At 52.0% G+C, this 21,495-nt stretch overlaps 1 protein-coding gene and 1 long non-coding RNA gene across 8 annotated transcripts in view; one reads left to right on the top strand and one right to left on the bottom strand.

The window, feature by feature from the left end:
- Positions 1–5,288, bottom strand: part of LOC102152749 — a 41,340-nt gene extending 36,052 nt beyond the window's left edge. Inside the window, exon 1 of the long non-coding RNA XR_005377974.1 lies at positions 5,082–5,288. This is a non-coding gene — a long non-coding RNA (uncharacterized LOC102152749). The remainder of the gene's footprint in view (positions 1–5,081) is intronic.
- The window catches only part of RIPOR3 (RIPOR family member 3), a 73,729-nt gene that overhangs the window by 9,851 nt on the left and 42,383 nt on the right, over positions 1–21,495 (top strand). For 2 of the 7 annotated variants that reach the window (XM_038572583.1, XM_038572589.1), the window contains exons 2-4: positions 4,506–4,639; positions 4,909–5,092; positions 5,766–5,901. The exons of 1 other annotated variant lie outside the window; for it this stretch is intronic. The gene's annotated coding sequence lies outside the window, so the exon portion shown is untranslated. The remainder of the gene's footprint in view (positions 1–4,505; positions 4,640–4,908; positions 5,093–5,765; positions 5,902–21,495) is intronic. 4 more of the 7 variants (XM_038572584.1, XM_038572585.1, XM_038572587.1 and 1 more) reach the window with 4 other exon arrangements.

Here is a 21,495-nt window from a genome sequence, read left to right as displayed (position 1 = left end):
TCAAGCCCCAGCTCCATCGTGTATAGCCATGAGCCTTGCACCAGGGACTTGACCCCTGGGTGCCTCTGTTTCCTCATTTTAAAGTGATGATAATGGTCCCTCCTCCTGGGACTGATGTAGGATCAAATGAGTTAATGCACGTGGGAGAGGCTCAAATCCTTCATAAATGTCAGCTTTTATTACTCAAAACCCTCCCGCTCTTCCCCCCCTTGACACCTGAGTCGTATGTGGTTGTGCCAAAGTACCTCAACCTAGTCCCCTGCTGATGGACGTGAGGTTGGTTCCAATCTTTTGTGACAGCAAATAATGCTGTACTGAATAGCCTGTGGCTCTGTGTGCCCGGCCCTCTCCTAAGGTATGTGACCCCCACGATAACCTTGGCTCTGGACTTTCCTTCCTGGGGCCTGGAGAATGAGAGATGTGTGGGTGAAGGGCCAGTCCTGGCCTGGCATGCAGACAGGCCTGTGGGAAGGCGGGGTCAGGCCCTCCCAAGCCAGGCAGGACAGATTCCTCCCGTGTCCCTCAGGGGAGTAAGGCGCCAAGCGGTGAGTTTCAAAAGATTGGGGCTGGGGCCATCCTGCTCCCAGGTTCCTCGCAAATGCCCTTAGGTGGTCTGGAGAAAGGGGATCTGTGCCATGCAGGTTTGGCCCATCCTCTGTCATGCTCTTCCTCCAAGAAACCTCCTGGGGATCTGGACTCCAACAACCTTGGCTGTCTCTGCACGTATTTAGCACCAATGGTATCTAGCACCCTTTTGGGAGCAAAATGTGCGGTGACCGAGAATCTTAGATGTGAAAGGCAGCTGGATTTGGTCCTAATTTCTTAATACGCCCATCCATGTAACCCCCTGCCCTTCTGTGTCCTCCTTTGTTTAGGAGAGATAATGATCCTAGGGATGGCAACAACTCAGGAAGGTCTTGGAGGTCGCAGTGATTGTTTACCCGCTTGTAACACTAAGGAGTGTCTGACACTATGTCAGCCATGGGAAATACAAGCCTGTGTTAGCAACGCCTTGGTCTGGGAGGGCCTGGGTCTCACCACACTGGGTTGTGGGTCCTTGCAGGCAGAATGTCTCATCTGGAAGCAGAGTACAAAGGGAATCTAAACTCACTGTGTGGCCTTGAGCAAGTTGGGCCTTGGCCCTCTGAACGGAGTTTTCTATCAAAAATGGGGTTCTGATGACATTACCTAACGGATGTGTCGCAACAACTGAGAGGCAAAGCACACAATGCTCAGCAGTGCTAACAGTTGTAAACAGCCTTCCAGAAACCGGCACGGCATTGTGCACACTGTTGGTGCTTAGTGAATACAAATGAACTGAGCAACAGAGTCAAGTCTGCTTGTTATAAAGTGGGGTCTGGGAGAGGCATAGTTAGAGGAACTCATTTCTCATGTTGCTGACCCCGTCAGAACAAAGGGAAGAGCCCCACAGGACCGTACCTGAAGTTGTGACATCTGTTATTCTTAACTCTGTGAGCTGAAGGACCAGGCATCAGGCATCATCACCCCCATTTTACAAACCAGAATCCAGGCCCCAGAGAAAGGGGAGCTTCACCGGCTCCCCACGACATGCACACAGCAGCACTCACTTGTCCTGTCTCTCTGTGCAGTGGTCTTCACCCTGACCCTCAGCCTCACACAGGAAATGGACCTCGGGGGCAAGATACAGTGTCCCTCTGTGGCCGGAGCCCTTGTACATTTCTGACATTTTTGTGTCCTGGGACAAAGGGTGAACAAACTCACATGAACTGTTCTTGTTTCCTGGTGGAAAAATACTCCTGACCCGGGGTGGGGGATCTTTGCTATCGCACTGTGCTGTGATGTGTGGTTCTGCCTGTATTCTGCCCCTCTCTGCCCTACCCTAACGATTTAGCGGCAGCGATTATAGCAAATCTAGATCGTGCAAATCCAGGGATAGCCTTAGGAACTGTTTGTGGGTACTGAACAGGCCAGGGGGCTTCCTGCATCACAGCTGCTGGCCCTGGGTGCCAGTCTTGGATGCTGTTGGACTTACCCTCAGTAGGCGAACAAATGAATCAGCAGATATTCGCTGCCTTCATATAACCTTTTTCCTCCTATAAGGACACCAGTCATTGGATTTAGGGCCACCCCAACCCCGTGTGACCTCATCTTAACCAGTTATGTCAGTAAAGACTATTTCCAAATAAGGTCACATTCCAAGTCCCTGGGTAGGCTTGGATTTTTCAGGGGCCACCATACCTACTATAAACAGTAGCTATCACTAATGCGCCGCTTACTGCAGTCTGTGCAGCACAGCTGATGTGCTGGACACTTTTCTGTGCTCCTTTCATTCCCTCCCCCCTTAGCCCTCTCTACAACCTCGTGAAATGAGTTCTAGGATCATCTCTGTTTGAGGCCAGAGAGGTGAACTGACTTGCTCGAGGTCACACAGCTGGTAAATAGCAAAGCTGGGAGGAAACCTCTCCTCTCTGACTCTACAGCTGGCAGGGTTCTGAGACCCTCCAATCCCATTCCAAGGGCTTGGAGTCATTGTACTTTCTCTCCCAGAATCCCAGCCATGCGAACTATGCTGTCTCCTGGCCCACACCTCTCTCCACTCTCTCCAGACACATCTTCCCCAAAGGGGCTATAAAAAGGCGGGGGCGAGTGGGGTTGGATATTGTCTTCACAAGGGCAAACATGATGTTGTGTTGTCTGGGATCACTGGTGCCCAGCTCTCCTGTGGGTGGGAAGCACGCGACCCTCACATATGTAAGAGCATGCCAGACGCATATATTTCATCCTTGACAGCTGGTACCATTTTAGGAGCCTTGACTTGGGCTTACAAATTGAAAAATGGTCCATTAACGTGTAATTTCTTTGTCATCAAGACATTGCTGTTGAATGCTTACAAAGGGATTCACTTGGTCGGGTCCACAAACCCTGACTTCTTGGCCCAGGCCTGGCAAAGGCCTTTGCAGGCAGGATGAAGCTGTTTCTCTGACAGCAGAGAGCAGGGGCCTGGTGGGGCCGGAACAGGGCCTGACAGAGACAAATGAGTATGTTGCCAGATGATGTATGGCAGTTTACCTTTTAACACGCCTGTGTCGCGGCCACGGAAAGAACTTGCTTCGGCTAATGGGAGATGTATGCAATCAGGAGTCTCTCAAAGCCACAAGCCCAGAGGCATGAGGAAGAATTGTACTGGGGCTTTGGGGCCAGGAAATAGCTGCTCTGTTAGCACAGAGAGGCAGGAGACTTTTCCTAGCCAGTAAGCAAGTTGGAAGCCCCTGGGCAGATCAGGGGCTCCTCAAGAACAAAGCCGGCCTGCAGAACTTTGCCCCCTGGGAGGGGGCGGTGTTAGGAGTTGGGAGAGTGGCTAGCCAAGTGTGTAGGAGCCAGCCACACCACAGAGAGCACTGCCCCAAAGCCAGACTGCCTGGGTTCAAATCCTGCCTCCTCCACAGACTAGCCAGGCCTTAGACAGCCCCTCTGTAAAATAGGGATTATAACAGAACCTACCTTGGGGGCATCTGGGGATTTCCTGAGCTAATGGCACAGAAAGAGTTCTCATGAACGCTATGATGATACGGTGTAGCACTGATGGGGTACAGAGAAGAGCCAAAGTCAGGACAAGAGAGAAGCTGTGCTGTGCCTTCTGGCTGTGGGTCTAGTGGCAGCTCCTAACGGGCTGCACGCACACCATGCAGGAGCCTCCTCCCAGTCCCTGCCCCTCAGGGCAATTGGGAGACCAGTGCCAATATTGGCTGTCACCCTGCTTGGCCAGAATCCAAAAAGTGGGATTAGCTTGATTGGGGAGGATCCATGAGGAGGGCTGGGGTTACCACGAGCCACTACCTCCCTTACAGGTGGGCTGCCCAGGGGCTGGCAACCACTCTGCATGCCTGTGGACATCAAAGGTCTGATTCACATCCCCAGCTCAGAAGCAAAAGAAGGACAGACAAGGGCTGTGTGGTCCCCATGGCCCTTCTGCCTAAGTGGCTCCAACCCCAAATGAGATGACGGGGTAGATGTACTGGTGTGCATCTCTGGGCCCTCAAAACTGGGGTGGTAGTTCAGAGGTGGCAGCACAGCGGGTCCAGCTCAGGTTTGGGGATCACACAGACCTAGGGCAGGGAGGGCTGGACGTGCATCCAAGTCAAAAATCTGTTCTGACTTGGAATCAGGCATCGTTACATGTGAAGGCTGAAGCCTGACCCCTCCGCTCTATCCCTGTCTCCCCCAGGACTGACTGCTCAGGAGCCGTGGCCGGCTCATGGTACTCATGCCAGCTGGCTGTGGCTCTCCCACGAGGGTCAGTTTCTAGAGCTATCAGATGCTGTGGCTGTTGGCTTGCTTGTCTCCATGGCACCAAGCCTGGCCAGCTTTTGGGCAACAGCGGCCCCGTGGGGAACGTATAATCCATGAAGAAGGGATAGCAGAACCTAGCGTAGGGATGGCCGGGTGGAGAGCAGAGAATGCCTTTGGGCACCCTGACCGTGCGCAGGCAGCTCTGAGCATTGGTCCTTTGTTTTAATTTTTAGGTAATCTCTACACCCAATATGGGGCTCGAATTTATGACCCCGGGATCAAGAGCTGCATGCTCCACTGACTGAGCCAGCCAGACGCCGCTGAGCACTGGTCCTTTAGAGCCTTAGGAGAAAGTCCAGGTGATGAGGTGAGGGTGGAGGTGGTGTGTGTGTGGGGGGGGGGTGGGGGGTTCCAGCTGGCACCTGGCCTTGTGGCAGCTACCCAGTGAGGGCTCTTTACAGCTTCGCCCTGCCCTGCTTCCGCCCTCCCGCACCCGCACCCCCACCCCGGGAGCCGGGCGGGGGGTGGCGGGGTGGGCTTCACTTCCTGATTCTCTAATCCTCCTGCTCCAGCCAGCTGTCCCGTTCACATTCATTCGTATGTCCCTTTTCTCGGTCCTCGCAACGACCCCGTAAGGTGGGGGTGCCGCTACTATGCGCCTTTTTTTGAGACCACGGAACACACACGGATGTGAAGCCGCTGGTTCAGGGGCACAGAGATGACGAGGGGGCCGGATTAGTCACCGAGCGCCGAGTAACACATGGCCCCATCACTCAGCGCCTGAAAACAACACCTGTCCAAGATCTTACGGTTTCTGCAGGTCAGGGTGCGGGCGTGGTGGCCGGGCCCTCGGCGTCAGGCTGTCACAGGCGCGCCAGGTGTCCGGGGGCAGAGGGGGCTCCGCTCGCCTCAAGGGGCAGGGGCAGGGGTCCCTTCTCCTCGGGGAGGGAGGGGGCGTCCCGCGGCCCCCAGCACGGGGCCCTGTCCCTCGTGGCGGCTTGCCTCCTCAAAGCGACGCAGCCCGGACGGCGCATGCGCGCGCATGCGTGTGGACAGACGTGTGGACGTGCGCGCGCGGGCGGGGGGGTGCACGTATGTGCGTGAGGCGTGCGCGGGGCAGGCGTGTGTGCGCAGGCGCGGGGGCAGGCACCTGCGTGCGCAGGTGGGCAGGAGCCAGCGGCCAATGGCAGAGGTGGCGGCGCGTCCCTTTTGGCCCCTTGCGTGGCTTTCTCCCAGTGGGAGGCAGGCGGTGGGGCCCGCTCGCGCTGAAGAGGAGCGGAAGGCCCGGCGGGCGGCCCCCCTGTGTGCCCCCGGCCCCGGGCCACCTGTCGGCCGCCACTCAGCATCGAATGGCGCCCTCGCCTGCTGGGGGGGTCCGGGAGCCCCCGGGGAGCCCCCTCGCGCTTCGGACAGGGGCGGTGCCGTCCCGGAAGCCGCACGCTGGTGGCCGGGCCGCAGGCAGCATCTCTACCCACCATCACGTGCCTCTGCAGGAAAAAGAAAGAAATGCCTTTTCATTGCTTCCTGTAACTGAGCTGGGATTGCTCACAAACCCAGGGCAACGAGGAGGAACACGAGATTTCGTCCGATCTGGCCAATTTAATCCGATCCAGTGCCGTAGGTCTTCAGGTAATGTTCAGTCTCAGATTTCCTTCTGCTCCATCCTCAGCGCCTCCCCCCCCCCCCGGTGGCGTGGGGTCCGGAGCCCCCCGGAGGCTCCCGGGTGGATGGGGAGGACGCGGGGCATCCAGCCACGTCCATGGCCCGGGACCACTGCTGGCCTTTCTGGCGCTGGCGGCTGGAGGAACACGTGCTCTGGGCCCGGAGCCCTGCCTGGCTGACTTGTCTCTTCCTTGGCTCAGAGCCCTCAACTCCGCTGCATCTGGCCCCCGCTGGGGCTGTCCACCATCCTCACACAGTGTCCCCTAGGAAAAGGGATGTCCCTTAGGTGGAAGACCCTGTGGAGCCCGGAAAAGTGCAACACCGGGCAAGGCTTCCTTCCTTCCATCCAACCTGGGGCATTTGCATGGTCCCCCCAACTTAAACTGGTGAGCAGTGGTCTCAATCCAGCTTCCTCCTTGAGCCTCCAGAGGGTCAGTGCAAATCCCTGCCTTCTAGCTGGCTCTGCTTGTACTAAACAAACGAATGAAATAAATAAATAACAAAATAGAAGTAGCTGATACTTAGAAAACACCTGAATCTACACTAAGCATCTCACGCAACACTCGTAGCAACTCTGTGAGGAAGTACTGAGTCCCATTTTACAGATGAGGAGACTGAGGCACAGAGACGTGACATAACTGGCTCCCCGTCACAGAACTCTTAAGTGGCAGAGCTGGGATTTGAACCCAGGTAGCTCTTGGGTCCCTACTTTGCACCAGCACCCTCTTGTATGCCCCTGTGCTTTCTGGGCTGAAGCCAAGAGAGGGATAGAGGGATGTCCTCTCTTCTATGCATGTGGTCCTTCTGCCAAAGATAGCAGGCCTGGGGGCACGGGTGGTAAAGGGAGACCTCTATTTTTTTTAACAGTGTGGGAAAGTGCTATGCCTTTGCTATGTATGTTGGCACCTAAAGGACTTTTATTTTTTATTTATTTTTTAAAGATTTTCTTTATCTATTCTTGAGACACACACACACACACACACACACACACACACACATAGAGAGAGAGAGAGGCAGAGACACAGGCAGAGGGAGAAGCAGCCTCCATGCAGGGAGCCGGAAGGCAGGACTTGATCCCAGTAACCTGGGATCAGGCCCTGAGCCGAAGGCGGCACTAAACCGCCGAGCCACCCGGGCTGCCCCCTAAAAGACTTTTAAAAAATGTTTTCTCACAGTGGTGACTTTTAAGTCCGCTGTCTTGTGGCAAAATCTGCTTTGACTACGAGGAACTGAATATCGCCACCATCCTGCCTTTCGTTCCTCTGTGTGAATGCACGTCTTCCCCAGGCAGATGGATATCTGAGGACCAAGGGGAAGGACTGTTTACCTAAAGAGGCAAAGGGGAAAGCACAGTCGTGTTTTTCAAACCATTGCTTGTTACGGAAATGATCGCACACTTAATTAGAGTTGTGGTATATGTGCTGAAGGAGAAACATTGAGAGCAGTGAGTGTGTAACAATGGTCTCGGTCTGTTCAGGTGCTGTGACAAAGCGCCATGGCCTCGGGGGGCTGAGCCTCTGTCACTGCTCAGTCCCTGTCTGCAGACTCTGGGACCTGGGTAGAGGGTCAGCGTCAGACTGCCCTCCCTGGGGAAGAAAAATCAATCCCTCCCCTCTGAAAGGATAAAGCAGACAGATCTTCAGAGGGTGGCCAGGCATGCTGACAAGGGACGGTCTCCAACTAGGGCGGCTGAGAGGGAGGGTCATGACTTCTATGGCTGAATGATGCAGAAATCCCGAGGTTGTTTGCTCTCAATCTCTCTCTTCTCTATCCTCTTTCCTTCCTGCCCTGGTCTAAGCCGATCTAAATGAGAAAACCACGAGTGCTAATACTATAACTACCATGGACTATGTCCGGCAAGCGTTAGAATATTGAATTCTCAGAACTGGCTCGACACAGTGGGTGGTATTACCATCCGCATTTTATAGAAAGCTGGGACTCAGAGAGGTGAAGCAACTTGTCCAGGATGACACAGCAAGAATTTGGCAGACTAGGTTTTGTCCCCAGGTCTATCCCACATCAAAGCCTTCCCTATGCTCCAGTTGCTGCTGGGCCTTTCAGGTTCCCGAATGGGGGTGGGAGGTGGGGGTGGGGGGAAAGGAGAATTTGCCCCAGAAAAAAACTTCAAGAGCCAGACTCCAGAAATGCTCAGAGCTGTTAGTTCCCTGTGGTGGTCCCTGCCTGCCCCTCACTGCAGAGGAGTCGGGCCAGGAAGCTGAGCTGTGTGATGATATGTGAAAACTTACGGCAGAAGCCCATTCTGAAATGTTCTAGGACAGGCAGGAAAGGTTCCTCCTGGGACAAGGTGGAGAGGTTCCAGTCCATTTAACTGCAGGAGACAGGGTGGGGCGGAGGGACGCTAATGTTGCTAGTTGATGGTTAATGTTCTCTCCCAAGGGTATTTATGATTGATGCCCACATTTTTAAACAAAATTCAGCCAAGCTAGATTCAGTACATCAGGAAGCTAAGGAGAAAGCATTCATGAAAACTACATTTTGAAGGGGATAAAAAGATATTCCAGACAACTTGCCCCCTTTTAGGTTCTACTTGTCAAAATAGAGGCTATCTTACCACAGGGACCCCTCAGCAGGTGTCTCCCAGGTCTCTGCATTCTAGGCCTCTTGCCTTGGCTGGATGACACGGAAACAAAAACAAAGGCCCAAAGGTTCTCACTGTCACACTAGCCAAACCCTTTTTTGGTCTTTAATTTGGGGCCTGTGAAGAAGAAAGAATCTGTGCATTAGGACTCCGTGAGTTATAAGTGGTGAAAGCCCAATTCATGCTGCTTAAGCAAAAAAGAAGAAGAAGAAGAAGAAGAAGAAGAAGAAGAAGAAGAAGAAGAAGAAGAAGAAGAGAAGAATGCTTTGGCTCCTACAACTCAAAAATTTAGAATTAGGTTTAGTGTCAGGTATGGCTGGATCCAGTCAGGTGAGAGGGAGTAGAGGATCGTAGGGCTGATTTTCAGTGACCTGGCCTGGCGCAGATCCCCTTGGCTGAACCCGTCGTGGTGGCAAGAAGGATGTGGCAGTTTGAATGGGCCTTAACGGTGAGCAGTGCAAAGTGGTAAGGGAGTGTTCACCATGAGAAGCCCGTGGCACTATTAGAATAAAGGTCAAATCAACAGAGAGATCTTCTTAAGTTTTGTATGATCCTGTGAGACCTTAGGACTGAGCCATTTCAAGCTTTGAGGAACTTTACAGAGCACCTGGGTTGGGGTGGCAACTATGTGACGCCAAATATACCATCCTTCCCACCCTTCAGTTTGTGGAAGACATGGCTAATCCACCTCAACGCCGTTTCCTAGTGAGCCCAAACACGGCCTCAGAATCTCAACGCCACGCCAGAAGCAACCTGTGTCCACCGGTGGTGTTAGAACATGAGCCAAGGCCTATCTGCAAGTTCTCTTCTCAGCCCACGGAGATAAGAAAACAGAAGCTCTGAGGGTTGGTTCCCCAGTGGCGTGTAGGAACTCGGTGACCAGCCCTCCTGACTCGGGCAGCCGCCTTTCCTGTGGCATTCTCCTGCTTCTAGCACAGAGACGAGGTCTGTCCCTTAGTGGAGATTTCCACTGCAGACAGCTGCTGAACATGAAAAACAAACAGACGTGAGGTCAGAGGAAAGCCAGAGAGCTTAGCCGCTGACCTCTCTTGCTGAGCGCTGTCTGGAGCTGAGTGCGGCCCTGGGGGCAGCCGGGCAGGGTGAGGCACGGGGAACCCACCAGTCAAACAGCAGGTCCTTCCACAGACATCTCAGTGGGCTTTTGCATGGTCTACTTTAAATGTGGTAAAACTGGGAAACATGCCCTCCTAGGCTCACATTCTCAAATGGGGGTGATGCTGAAGGTACCCCTTTTGGGGTTGGGTGCGGGGTTGTCTTGGAGGGGAAGACAAAGCCTGACCAGCAGGCTAGGGAAGCCAGGAAGCAGGGAGAAAGCCCCAACAAGCTATCACTCCCCCAACTCCGCTACATCCAATCGGAGGAGGAAGAGGTGCCCCAAACAACCTGATGATTTGACTGGAGGAAGTTAAGGGGTGTCCTGACCCCGAGGAGCCTTTTGCAAGTGTACACGATATACGGACCTAATAATTGTAGTGGGCTGACATGGGGCTGGCGGTGTGCCTCTCACAAAGCCAAGAGCTTTGCACATGTTATCTTAATTCAGATTCACAGGACAATTATTCCCCAGGAACAGATAGGACCAGAGGCTTGGAACAGAGCTACCCATGGCCACACTTGAGTAAGGGTGGAGCTGGGCTCGAGGCCAGGTCCGCCTGACCCCAGTTCTGACTGAGCTGCCTCCATGGGCTGGTGGCTATCGTGAAAAGGAACAGAACAGAGTGTGTGAGTCATTTGAGAACCTTTCCGTAGATCGTTCCCAACAGCAGCTTCATGCAAGGTGCTGGGTGGGAACAGAGAGGCACGTGGGGTTCCTGCCCTCAGCTCACTCCCAGAAACGATGGGGTGTGCACTTGGGAAATTGTCACCGTGGAGCCTGAGTAGCATAAATGAATGTCGTGACTGTCACGACTCCCTCTGTTGAGCTCATGGCCCAAAGACAGGTGCAGTCGACAGTCTGCAAACTTCTGGGCTAAGACAAGCCCCCCAGCCCAATGTACAGGTGAGAAAACTGAACCTCAAAAAAGATTGAATGCCCCCCCACCGAGGCACAGCCAGTGAAGAGGGGGGTGAGAACTCCAGTCAATACCGGGTCTCGGTGTAGCTGCGTCCTCTGGGGATCCATGAAAACCAGTAGGAACCTCCTGGTGGAAGTGACGGGGCGTCTGAGAGGAGGATCCTGGGTGGACCCTGGAGGGGGAACCACCCACGGGTGCTGGGCCTCGATGCATACAGCAGTTCCCCCAGGGCTCGGACAACACCTATGACGTCCACCATGTGAACTTAAACTGAGGCCTGGGGACTCCCTGGCCCTTGAGAAGCACCCTGATTTCACAGATGTGACCAATGATCATTGCTTCTTTCCTTTTGGAAATTTAATTTCTCTGGCTCTCCCCTTCTTCGGGGGGGGGGGGGGGGGCGGTCTGGTCCTCGTCAAGGCAGCCCTGTCTGATGACAAAAGCAGATGCTCCCAGGTGGGCTGGACACACCCACGCCTCCGGCGGGTGGGACAGAGGCCGGAGGGAGAGTCGAGTCTGTGACTGATCCTCTTCCTCATCAGCCGTCAGGCTCTGTCTGAGGGAGGCTCTGGAGGGGCCGCTGATGGCAGAACCAGCTGGAGGGGAAATGTGAGGGCAGATGTGGCCACTGCCGAAGCCTGAGTCGCTGGAGCTTCGCTGCGGTGACTTGGAAATGGTGCCACCTTCCGAGCCATGGGACGCCCGACCAGGCCCAGGGCGGGCACTTACTGCTAGGCCCCTCGGCCTCGATGAGCCTCAGCTTGTCTCCGGCAGTGCCTTTAGCCCTGGTTGCTCCCTATCCTCTGAATGCCGCTTGTCCCCAGGGCTGGCTAACCCCCTGTGGCCGACAGCTGTGCTGCAGAGGCCCACGGGAAACGGAAGACCTAGGTCTGCCCCAGCCCCAGCCTGCCCCTTCTCTCCCAGGCTCCGGACCTGCCCTCAGCCTCAGGAGTTCCTGGCTTCATCCTTTGTCCAGGACCTTCAGAGAGATTCTGGTAACAGTAGTTCTGAGGCTGAGAAGGGGTCGTCGTGAGGACAGCATGTCCCTGCAGCAAAGTTTTAACCTTCTCGCCCCTCATACCAGGGCTTCAGACCAGAGAAGGGGAACTTGCGTCACTTGGGATGCACGGGGACACTGCTTTGAATCCTAAACTCTGCCAAAGCGCTTCTGCCTACTTTGGTGTGGTCTGTTGGGTTCTATGTCGCACATCTAACTCTGACGGTTTCAGGTAAAAATGGGACATGTTAGGAGGTTATAGAGCTGTTCCTTTTGGTCATTAAAAAATAAAAAAACAGAAAACCTAACAAAAGTAATTTGAAGAAAGATTTTTTTTGGCTCATGTAATGGAAAAGTCAGTGGTAGGGTGGGTTTCAGATAAAGTTTGATCCAGCCACTCAGTGCTTTCACTGGGATCCAGAGTGCCATAGCACCTACCCCTTTTCTACATACATCTGTGTGCTTATGCCCCTGGAATGGCCACCCCAACCCCAAATATCCACAGTCTTTCAGCTCAAGTATCTGTTCCAACTGGAATGCTTTTCCATTGTCTCTTGGTTCATATTCCTGTGGGAGGGAATCTGATGTCCAGATTCATCCTTTTGAGTCAAGCACCAGAAGTCTTGTTTCTGGCCAGTGAGTGAATGTTCTCTCCAGGGTCCAGTGTCCAACGCTTGTTCAGATATCGTCGGCCAGACCACAAGGATCACATGTCTGTTCCACCTCAATAGAGGCAGGGTATCTGACAAGGGGTCATGGACCAGGCAGCCCGAAACCTCCCAGAGAAGTGGGGACAACCCTTGCAAATTCCTCCCTGGACTGGAGGCTATCCGAAGAGTGTTATTTTGTTCTTAATTAATAACTTCAGGAAAACTTAAAGTTTGGTTCTGGTTAGCATTTTTTTTTGCCTCGCTATTTCCTGAGGCTCCGTTTTTGGTTCATTCAGGAGGAGACATTGTTACTCAGGCTCTGCTATGTGTCTCCACTCTCAGCGAGTCCAGGGTTACTCTCCTGAGGGCTGCCGACAGGCGGCAAGGTGGCTTCTTCAAACAAATCTGCATGATTTTATTATTTTCATACCAGGAAAGAGGTTTGATCTTCAAAACAATGCACTCACGTCATCGATTAAGCTGGAAGAACTTGTTTGGCCAAATTTAGCACCCACAAGAAGGTCAGAGAACAAATTTAGAACTGAACTCTGAACCTTGAGGGCCAGTTTGGCGCTGCTAACTCTGCCTGCCATGTTACCTTGGGTTGGTTTCCTTCTGACTCCACAGAATTCTTACAGCACAACGTGGGCTTGGAGAGTAAGCCCTGGCACCTAGGCCTGTCTCTACTGCTTCTAAGCCGTGTAACTCTGGGAATGCGTTTGACCTCTCTGAGCCTTTGTTTCATTATCTTTTAAAGAATGGAGGTGTGGGGGGCGGTGGTTAATAAAAACATCTACCTTAAGTAGATTGACCAAGACTTTTTTGTTCTGGTAAAATATACATAACGTAAAATTCACCACATTATGTGTTTTTAAGTGTATGGTTCTGTGGCATTCGGCACATTCACGTTGCTGTGCAACCATCACCACCATCCACCTCCAGAACTTTGTCATTTCCCCCAACGGAAACTCTGTCCCCATTTACCACTAACTCCTCAATCCTCCTCCCTGGCTCCCACCTTTCTACTTTCTTTCTTTTTTTAAGATTGATTGCTTGATTGATTTATAAGAGAGAGAGAGGGCGCGTGCACTTGTGCACACATGCGGGCGAGCACAGACGTGCGAGCAGGGGAAGGGGCAGAGGAGAGGGAGAGAGAGAATCTCAAGCACGCTCCCTGCTCAGTGCCTGAACCTGACAAGAGGCTTGATCTCATGACCTTGAGATCACAACTTGAGCCGAAACCAAGAGTCACAGACACCTAACTGACTGAACCACCCAGGCGCCGCCCCCCCCCCCCCCCCCCCCCGCCGCCATCCTATTTTCTGTCTCTATGACTTTGACTGCTCTAGGGACCCCATACAGGAGGAATCATACAGCATGTGTCCTTTTATGACGGGCCTATTTCACTTTGCATTATGGCCTCAAGGTTTATTCATGTTGTAGCCTGTATCAGAACTCCCTTCCTTTTAAGGCCGAACAGTATTCCATTGTGCAGATAGACCACATTTTGTTTATCTGTTCATCTGTTGATGGACACTTGGGTTGCTCCACCTTTGGGCTATTGTGAGTAATGCTGGTGTGAACATGGGTGTATAAATATCTGTTCAAGTCTGGGTATAAACCAGAAGTGAGAAGAAAATATTTTATGGAGACCCTTAGCCCGTGCTTGGCATACAGTAAACATTCAACAGTGTAGCTAATAAAATGTTAGGAAAATAGTGGGTGAAATTTTTTTTTAATGCAAATTAAAGAATGGGATGACAAATTAGCAATGACTAAAAAGTAACATTTGTCAGTGCAGTTGGGGTATAGTGAGATGTGTAATAATGTACAAATTCCTCCTATAAAATAGGTACCATTTATGGATCATTTACTATGTGCCAGAAACTCTGCTAAGCTCTGTATCTATTCTCGCTCACTTATTCCTCCTAACAACTTAAAGGTCTATTATTACTCCATCTTAGAAAGAGAAAACAGAGGCCCCATGGCTCTCCAGTTTGCAGAGCCAGCAAGTGGCAGACCTGGGATTCAAATCCAGGCCCTCAGCTCTAAGAGTAGAAAAGCAATGGGAAATATTGCACTAAAGGCTGATTGTGGCACCTCGGAAGGATGGGAATACCTATTCTCCTCCTCGAATTGGTCTGTATTTTTTCTCTAAGCCAGAGGAAAAAAAATGAGCATGTTCGATTTAAAAAGAAAGAAAAAAGCAGTTGCGTCTTGCAAACAGGCATCTTTGATGATAAAACATGCATGTCTTGTGTCTCATGCCACGAACTCAGTTTGCGTCCATTTTTTTTCCAGTTGAAGAAGAGCAGAGTGTCCTGGCTGTGTCTTTTGGCTGATTGCTTAATGATCATGGACACACACACACACACACACACACACACACGCAGGGCCCAACACAGGAGGGGAGACAAAGCCAGCAGTAGCCAAAACTCTGCTAGATCGATGTGGACGGTTACAGGCACAGCTTTCCAAAAAAGCAGAGCTCAGTGAAATAAATATTTTTCCTGTGAGAAGAGGCTTAAGTCGGCGATCTTAACAACCCTCCAATTCATTCCAGACCCGCTCAGAGTGGCTGGCGTCAGGGCGCCCATCTTGATGTACTTAGGATCATTTAGTGACTGCAGCGGGCCTGCCTGCGTGTCTGGCTGGCTTCTCCCACGCGGCAGTGCGCCAGGGGTGCTGGCCAGGGAGGGCAAGAAGGAGTTTGTCTCTGGAGGATGCTCTCCCCACGCCTCCTGAGCTCCCACAACTTCTGAGGGTCCCTAACTTGGTTATCCTGGGAAACCAGCTCTATTTGCTCTCGACTGGAGGCCTGAGAATTCAGCCCCTTTTCTTGGCAAAGGCTCCGTTCTTTCGGTCCTGGAGACAGTCTGCAGGAAGAATTTAGTATCAGAGCCTTCAGAAACATAGACACATGGAGAAGCCTGAGTTATCTCAAAAAACAAACAAACAAACAAAACAAAACAAAAAAACAAAACAAAACTGGGAGCTTCACTACCCAGGCAAAACTTCATTCATTCACTCAGTTGCACACTCAACAATCATTTGTAGGGCTGCCTCCCAAGGGTCAAGATTTGGTACGAAGCTAGCGTAAGACAGTATGAAGTCTCTGGAGGCACAGAACCCATTGTCATCTCTGCACCCATTCATTCAGTAGGTATTTACCCTGGGGAGAGCTGGTCCGTTAGGGCATGCGTTCTAGCTGGGGGAATAGAAGACAAGGAAGATGTAGTGAATAGGATGTAAAAGCTAAAAAGAAAGATAAAACAGAGACAGGGAATTGGGAAAATGGTGGGGGGCAGGGCTGGTGCCTCTTGGATGAGGGGCCAGGAAAAGCCTCATAAGGAGGTGATATTTTAGTCCACAGGCTGCAGGAGAGGAGGGAGGATGATTCAGGAGGGGCAGGCGTTAATAACAATGACTCACGGATCACGTAAGTCCTCTTTCAATGACCTCTCAGTCCCGATTATGCCAAGGAGAAAGTCTTTGTTGTTGTTAGCATGGTCTTTAATGCCTCGCTAAGAATACTAATCTCCCCGACCTCGAAAGAACAGGCTTTGCAGGCAACGTGCCTACCTGCACTTGGACATGGCTGTGCGTTCAGTGCGAATATCTCCCAGTTGGTTACATTCTTACTGATGGAGAATGATGCTGGCTTTTTGTTTACAGTAGTGATAACATTGTCCTTCCAAAATATGCTTATTTGGGGGGGCACCAGGGTGGAGATGCTGGTTAAGCATCTGCTTTCAGCTCAAGTCATGATCCCACGATCCTGGGATCAAGCCCCATGTTGGGCTCCCAGCTCAGCTCGGGGCCCACTTCTCCTTCTCCCTCTGCCTGCCGCCCCTCCTGCTTGTGCTCTCTCTCCCTCTCTGTCAAATAAATAAATTAAAACTTTAAAAATATATATATGCTTATTTTTTTTGATAAGCGAGTTGATTTACAGAAAGCATCCAGTAACTTGTAACACAGGTGGTACTCCAGTGTGGGGACGTGGGGAAGTTGGGAAGGCGATAAATGAGTGAAGTTTGGGATGCACTTCACACATGAAAATAAGACCTGATCCTCCTCATGTTGCTCAGAGCCCGGCTCGAGAAAAGAAACCTTTTGGGTGAAAAAAAAGAAAAAGAAACCTTTTGGGTGGGGGATCCCTGGGTGGCACAGTGGTTTAGCGCCTGCCTTTGGCCCAGGGTGCGATCCTGGAGATCCGGGATTGAATCCCACGTCGGGCTCCTGGTGCATGGAGCCTGCCTTCTCCCTCTGCCTGTGTCTCCGCCTCTCTCTCTCTCTCTGTGTGACTATCATAAATAAATAAAAATTAAAAAAAAAAAAGAAACCTTTTGGGTGGGACTCAGCCTGCCACCAGTGACTCCCTTTAGGGGCCCCTGGAAGAGGACGGCGCTCCCCGTCGCTAGGGTGGATCAGAGCAGGGGGCCCAGGAGAGGCGCTGCTGGGGACACGGCTGAAGGCAAGGGCAAGCCTGCACCTGCCCATGAAGGACATGCAGGGTGTTATAGGGAACAGTGGGAACATCAGGCGGCATGTGAATAATAAGGGAGCAGAGTCGCTGGACGAGGGAGCCTTAGGAAACCACCCCAAATTTATGCTAGTCCAGTGACTAATCCTAACACAAGTTCTAAAGCTTCCCTTCGTTGGGGCACTGCTTTCTTGTATCTTCTCATGTAACCTCAGCAGAGCTGCGAGGTAGCGCTGTTGTTAGGGTCCCATTCTACAGATGGGGACCTTCAGGGCTCAGGCCAAGTCACCTGCGCAAGGTCATGTAGCCTGCGAGAAGCCATCAAAACTTTTATCAACCTATTTTTTTAAATGCAGATATAACCAATATGCCATAAAATTCACATTTTTATTTTTTAAATTATTTTTAAAGATTTATTTATTTACTTAGAGAGAACATGAGCAGCGGGGAGGGGCAGAGGGAGAGGGAGAAGCAGATACCCCACAGAGCAGGGAGCCCCATACAGTTCTGGGATCACAGCCTGAGCCGAAGGCAGATGTTTAACCTACTGAGCCACTCAGGTCCCCCTAAAATTCAAACTTTTAAAGTGTACAGTTAAGCCTATTCACAAAGTTGTGCAACCATCACTACCATCTAATTCCAGAACATACATACATACATAATTCCAGAACACTTCTGCTGCTCCCCCCCCACAAAACCCTGTCCTCATTAGCAGTCACCTGCCCCCCAATCCTCTGCTCCCAGCCTCTGGCAGCCACTAATCTATGTTCTGTCTCTATGGATTTGCCTATTCTGGACATTCCATAGAAATGGAATCATATAATATATGGCCTTCTGTGTCTGGCTTCTTTCACTCAGCATCATGTTTTCAAGATTCATCTATAGTGCGACATAGATGACTGCTTCATTTCCTTACATGACTGACTAATATCCCGTCGTATGGATACACCACGTTTCATTATCCCCTCGTCGGCTGATGAACGTTTGGGTAGTTTTGGCTTCTTGGCCGTGGAGAGTAACGCTGCTATGAGCACTTGCGTGCAGGTCTTGTGTGGACAGATGTTTTCATTTCTCCCTGGTGTACGTCGAGGAGTGGAATTGCCCAGCCGACTTGTAACTCTGTGCTCCACACTAGAGGGATGGCCAAACTGTCTTCCAAGGTGGCTGCACCTGCTACATCCCCACCGGCGGTGGCCGAGGCTCCAATCTCCACATCCTCGCTGGTGCTTGTTGTCCGTGGCTTAGGTCATGGTCATCCGAGTGGGGGTGAAAGGGCATCTTGTTGTGAATTTGATTTGCTGGGAAAGCAGTCTAGTGGCATTTAATTAGAAATGTATGGTCTCCACTGCCGGGCGTTGCCAAACCGGGGTCCAAGGGAACAGAGAGGCGGGAGGACTGATTTAATCTGGGCGTGTGGGTGGGTGGCCCTGGCTTGGGACTGCGCTGAGTTTGGGGGAGAACCACAGGAGCAGTCGGTGGGGCTGTGGGACTCAGAGTCTGGGAGAGTTTGGGGGTGTAGTGGGGTTGGCGAGGGCACCTGCCAGCAATAGAACTGGGAGACTGGACCTCCCCCACCCCTGTCCTCTCTGGGTCCAGGGTCAGCCTCTTCCAAAGATAAGGCCTTGGCCTCGGGCTTCCCTTGGACAGAATGAGACTGAGGCTGAGCAGCAGAATTCCTCCTCAGAAAAGCCAGTGCAAAGGGGATCTTGAGGAGGGAACGACACTACGGCTCTCTGTATCCGCCAAGGATATTGTGCAGCATCACCTACTGTGTGTCCAAAGTTGTGGCTTTCAGGGTCCTGATTCCCCAAGGGCCCTGTAACTCCCAGGACACTGGGTCAGGGCTCATTCCCATGTCCTGTGTGGCTCTGAAGACCACAGGTGCACTGTTGTTAGCTATCAGCTGATTTGTAATCGTGAACACGTCCCACAGATCGTGTTTCTTGAGCATTTACTCCGTGCCCTTATGACATACCCTGCTCCGATGCTTGATGCACATTTAATTTCCATCCCCGTTTTACAGATGGGGGAACAGGTTCTGGGAGGCGAGGGAGGTAGTGCGGCCAACATCACACAGCCCGTGAGCTGTACCGTCAGGATCTGAACCTTGTCTCCCACCACTGGGCACCCTGGGAGCTTTCCATTTTAAGGTTCCTTGACGGAGCATGTTGGTTTTCTCGTGCTGTGTAACAGATCGCCACAACCCAGCAGCTTAACACAATCCCCATGTATGAACTCGCAGTTCTAGAGGGCAGAAGAGGGCGTGGCTGTGGCCTCTGCTGAGGGCACTTACAAGGCTGGATTCAAAACATCATTCAGGCTGACTTCTCGTCCAGAGGGTCTGGGGACAGATCCACTTTCAAGATCACTCTTGTGGGTGTCATTTGGTTCCATGTAGCTCTAGGACTGAGGTCCCTGCTTCCTTACTAGCTGCCAGCTAGGACCCCTCTCAGCTCCTAGAGGCCTTGGTATTCCTTGCCACACACCTCCCACCCCACTCCCACCCACCCCCATCTTCAAAGCCAGCAAGGGAGACTCTCCCTCACGCGGAATCCTTCTTCTACTTTAAAGCTCTTTTGACTGGAAGAATCAATCTTGTTTAAGGGCTCACCTGATAAGGCCAGGCCCATCCAAGATAGCCTCCCTTCTGCCTTAGAAGGTGACACAATCACTGGAGGCACATCCCATTATAGTCACAGGTTCCATCCACACTCAAAGGAGAAAGGACTCTGCAAGGTCAGAGGTCACTGGGGGTCATCTTCATTTTCCACCTGCCATGGAAGATCTTCAGTTCTAATAACAGTGATCACGATAGCTACAGTAATATTGGTACCTCCTCTCATTTGGTAGAGCTTCGTGGTTTTCAGACTGACTCTACATCTGTAATCCCATTGGAGCCCAGCAGCAATGCTGTGAGGTATGTGCTTCATCCCCATTTTGCCCATGAGAGAGAGGAGAACGCCTACCTAGCCCAGCGAGGGCTGAAGTCCTGACCCCCAGCCCAGGGCTCCTGGCGCCCACAGTATCCCTGCCTCCCATTAGGATCCTCAGACTTCATCACCATCCTTGGAAGGGGTGAAGCATTATTTCCAACCAGCCCAGCCTTCAGGGAGTGCTTCCCTGTAAACTTGCCACACTGGGTCATCGAAACTCTGGCTTTTACAGGAATTGCCACTGGGCTGGGCGAACCTCACCTCATTTAGCAGGAAAAACCAATAAAGCCTGAAGGGTGCAGAATCAAAACAGCATGTGTGCAGGAAGGGCCCAGCTTGGCAGTGGCCCAGCCTCGCAGCGGGGGAGGCAGTTTGGCTGAGGCTGTGATGCGCTGGCCAAAAGCGAGGGGCCCCAGCTCCAGGGGGCAATGTGTCAGGTAGCCATCACCATTGTCCTGTGTCCGTGGGCGCCAGGCATTCGAATGTTCCAAGTGTCAGCGCCCCATGCCTATATCTTCTAGACTTCCCATGGGGTACCCCCCCTTTAATATTTAAACCAAGGCCTGAGACTCCAGTTAGAAACCCAGGACCATGGCCCCCACGATCTCTTCAAGGTTTTAACATTTCTTCTAGATAGCTCTGTGCTGACACATTAATTTTTTTTTTTTTAATTCTCTGCTCTTCTAAAATTGCTGTCTTTTTTCTTTTTATCCCGTGCTGGATGCTGCTCCAATTCTTTCATTTTTCCTAAAGTATTGCTGACACAAGCCTACTGGGAGGTAGACTCTAGAGATATCTGCTGTGAGCCCATGTAAAAGAATCTGGCTTATTGGAGCAGAGGGGGTGTCCCAGAAGGGAGGCCTGGAAATGGACCCAAACCAACAGCTCCAGAACCCAAGGTGGGCTCACGGCAGACATTCCCTTTGGGGCCCCAGTGAGCCAGGATGAACAAGATCCAGCATGTTCTATCTCCTGTCCTCCTGCCCCCCAGGTTCCTTTTCCTGGTAGGCTGTGTCTGCTTAGCCTGGCATGGCTCTCGTGCTTGTCCTTGCTGAGGGGGCTGTGGGGCTCCTGGGCCGGGCCCCGCAGACCTACAGCAGATGGGCAAAGACTAAGTCCTCGAGGAAAACGGGGTGCCATCAGGAAGAGAGAGAGTACAGAATTTGGGGTAATGGGCAACCGGGGGGGTATACTTGGAAGTAAATTTAAGAATCCCCATCCTAGGGGCACCTGGGTGGCTCAGTAGGTTAAGCATTTGCCTTCGGCTCAGGTCATGATCTCAGGGTCCTGGATAGAATCTTGCTTCTCCCTCTCCCTCTCTCCCCCATACCTCTCATGCTTTCTCTATCTCAAATAAATAAACCCTTTAACAACAACAAAGAATCCCCATCCTAAAATTTCATTGCCTGGAGAATTTCCTGTGTTGTCCCCTCCCATCCCCAAAAGCCCTCCCTCTGTCCAGCTGTCAATCATCAGCAAGCACATTTTAGCGCTTTCTTGTACGGAACTAATGTCTTCTCTCCCGCCCACCTGCCAGTGCTTGGGGCCCACCTTGACATATTCATAAGCTGCTGAGTGAAACAAAATGTGTTCTACCCGTGATGGGCTGAATCGTGTCCCCCCAAAAGATCTCCTATCCCCTTGTACCTGTGACTGTGACCTTATTTGGAAATAGGGCCTTTGCAGATGTAATCAAATCAAGATGAGGTCACTAGGGTGGGTCCCAGTCCAGGGAGCAACACCTTGTGAAGGCAGAGGGGAGGAGGCCGCGTGACCCCAGAGTCAGAGACTGGAGAGGGGCAACTGCCAGCCCAGAGGCACGGAGGACTGTCAGCCACCCCCGGAAGCCAGGAGAGGCAAGGA

Source organism: Canis lupus, chromosome 24, assembly GCF_011100685.1.
Source record: "Canis lupus familiaris isolate Mischka breed German Shepherd chromosome 24, alternate assembly UU_Cfam_GSD_1.0, whole genome shotgun sequence".
NCBI classification, from domain to species: Eukaryota; Metazoa; Chordata; class Mammalia; order Carnivora; family Canidae; genus Canis; species Canis lupus.
This window is presented reverse-complemented; position numbering and strand designations above follow the sequence as displayed.